The sequence below is a fragment of the Pistacia vera genome, unplaced genomic scaffold, assembly GCF_008641045.1.
Source record: "Pistacia vera cultivar Batoury unplaced genomic scaffold, PisVer_v2 Contig580, whole genome shotgun sequence".
Lineage (NCBI taxonomy): Eukaryota > Viridiplantae > Streptophyta > Magnoliopsida > Sapindales > Anacardiaceae > Pistacia > Pistacia vera.
This window is the reverse complement of record NW_022196424.1, coordinates 58,410-61,217: the sequence shown is the minus strand read 5'-3', so window position 1 is coordinate 61,217 and position 2,808 is coordinate 58,410. Positions and strand designations below refer to the sequence as shown.

Genomic DNA, 2,808 nt, shown 5'->3' with positions numbered 1-2,808 from the left:
TAACAACGCATCAAGTTTTTGACGCTGTTGCCGGGGATTGATTTGTGTGTTAACATTGAGTTTGTCTTGTGTTAGCTAGATTGGAGTTTTATTTCTTTTTGTTTTAATTGTTTGTTAGTTTAATTTTTATGTTCTTTTCTGTGAACTTGTGATCGTACTTTTTCTCTCTTTCTGTGTAGTTTATGCGAAGAGCAAGACGTCAGCCAGTGGTTCCTGTTGATCCTGGGATTGAAAGAACCACTAGAAGACTTAACAGAGAAAGCAGAGAAAGAAGAGAAAGAGAGGCTGCAGTTGAACCAGAGGTCATAGTTTTTGAGATGGCAGAAAATAGAACATTAAGGGAATTCTCAGTTCCCTCAATTGATGGCAGTGGGTCGAGCATAACTAGACTAGCGGTACAAGCCAATAACTTTGAGATAAAGTTGACAATCATCCAGATGATACAATAGTTGGTACAGTTCAAGGGAGATTTGAAGGAAGATCCAAATCTGCACATTGCAAATTTTTTGGAGATTTGTGATACTTTCAAGTCAAACGGAGTGTCAGATGATGCCATTAGATTGAGACTGTTCCCTTTCTCATTGAGGGATAAGGCTAAGGGATGGTTAATGTCACTACCATCAAGAATGATCAGAACATGGAATGATTTAACACAGAAGTTCCTGACCAAATTCTTTTCTCCAACAAAATCAGCGAAATTGAGAAATGATATCACATCTTTTCTACAGGAAGAGTTTGAATCATTATATGAGGCATGGGAAAGATACAAGGAAGTACTGAGGAAGTGTCCACACCATGGGTTGCCAGTTTGGATGCAAGTCTAAACGTTTTACAATGGATTGATGGTTAATGTGCAAACCATGGTGGATGCAGGATCGGGAGGTGCATTGCAAAATAAGACACTGGAAGAAGCTCATGAATTGCTTGAAGTTTTAGCAAGTAACAACTATCAAAGACCTAATGAGAGGGTGCAGCTGAAGAAATCTATGGGTCTTCATGAAGTTGATGCATATACTGCCATTTCAGCCTAACCCATAGCACTTCAGAAACAGTTGGGAAGTATGCAGGTAAATTCTATTCAAGCTTCTCAACTAATTTGTGAATTTTGTGCAAGTGGTCATGTGAGCAGTGAATGCCAAGTGGGGAACACGTTTGTGTCAACGTCTTCATCGTCAGAACAGGTTAACTATTTGGTAGGAAATCAAAGGCAACTGAACAACCCGTACTCCAACACATATAATCCTGTTTTGAGGAATCATCTGAACTTGTCTTGGGGCAATCAGAATCAACAGAACAATCAATGGAATCAAAGAGCAATGCCAAACAACCAAGCAGGGGTGAACAATCAACAAGGAGAGCAAAGAGTGACAAAACTGAAGGACATGTTTGGAAAATTTATGCAAGAGACCACAGGTTTCATGAATGAGACGAGGATGAATTTTAGAAATCAAGTGGCATCCATTCGAAACTTGGAGGTACAGGTGGGGCAATTGGCTAATAGGCTAAATGAGAGACCACAAGGTTCCCTACCAAGCAACACAGTGACTAACCCACGTGAGCAATGGAATGTAATAACTTTGAGAAGTGGGACAGTTTTAGAAGAGGTGCAACAATCAGGGAAAGAAGGAAGCCCACCAAAAGAAAAGGAAGATTCCGATGAGGAAGTAGACGAAGAGATAATTGTTGAAGAGAAACCAACCAGTTCTAGGGAAGATGAACCAAAGCGGGAAGAGAGGCAAAGACAAAAGAAAGAGAAATTGCCATTTCCCGAGATACCACCAGAATTGGCACATCACACACCTCTGGTGCCTTACCCTCAGAGGATTAGAAAAGAAAAATAGGATAAGCAGTTCATTAAATTTCTTGATATATTTAAAAAACTGCACATTAACATTCCTTTTGCAGATGCATTACAACAGATACCAAGCTATGCAAAATTTCTCAAGGAAATTTTATCAAACAAAAGGAAGTTGGATAATGAGGAAACAATGATGCTCACGGAGGAATGCAATGCCATTCTATAGAAGAAGCTGCCACCAAAACTTAAAGATCTAGGGAGTTTCACTATCCCTTGTGTTATAGGGAATATTACATTTGATAGGGTTTTGTGTGATCTAGGTGCAAGTATAAACCTTATGCCTTTTTCTGTTTTCTGGATATTAGGAATTGGTGAAGTGAAGTCGACAACCATAGCTTGCAGATAGATCAATAAAGCATCCAAGGGGCATTGTAGAAGATGTGCTGGTTAAGGTGGACAAATTTATTTTTCCTGCAGATTTCTTTGTGTTGGATATGGAAGAAGATAAGGAGATTCCTCTCATCCTGGGACGACCATTTTTGGCCACCGGAAGAGCTTTAATTGATGTTCAAGAAGGAAAGTTGATAATAAGGATGCAAGATGAGGAAATGACATTCAATGTCCTTGAGTCTCTGAAAGTCTCACCGAAGCAAGAGTCATGTTTCAAAATTGACTCGGTGGGTCAGTCAACAATTGAAACTTCCCAACTTAACGATCCTAATTCATCAATCAAAGGACGCACGGTCAAGTCAAGGCAATTCAAGGAGGAGGACCACAACCCAGAAATTTTTACACCATTCCGAGATGGGCCACAACCGAGCATGTGTCTTCACACGGGATAGATTCCTCAGCTCAAAAAGGGTGAGGGAAAGTCAAGAAAACGGAAAGTTGCCGATGAGAATGTTTGAGCCATGAAAGGAATGACCAAGGGATTGAAATGGGTGACTAAGCTCTCAACAAAGGCACTATGTGGCAAAAATCATCAACAATTGAAGCTTCATTGCAAGGAC

General features: G+C 40.1%; 1 non-coding gene across 1 annotated transcript; it reads right to left on the bottom strand.

Moving 5' to 3' along the window:
- Positions 1-695: 695 nt before the first annotated feature.
- LOC116109475 lies at positions 696-802 on the bottom strand. Its single transcript, XR_004124769.1, has one exon. It is a non-coding gene; the product is annotated as a small nucleolar RNA R71 (small nucleolar RNA).
- Positions 803-2,808: the final 2,006 nt, after the last annotated feature.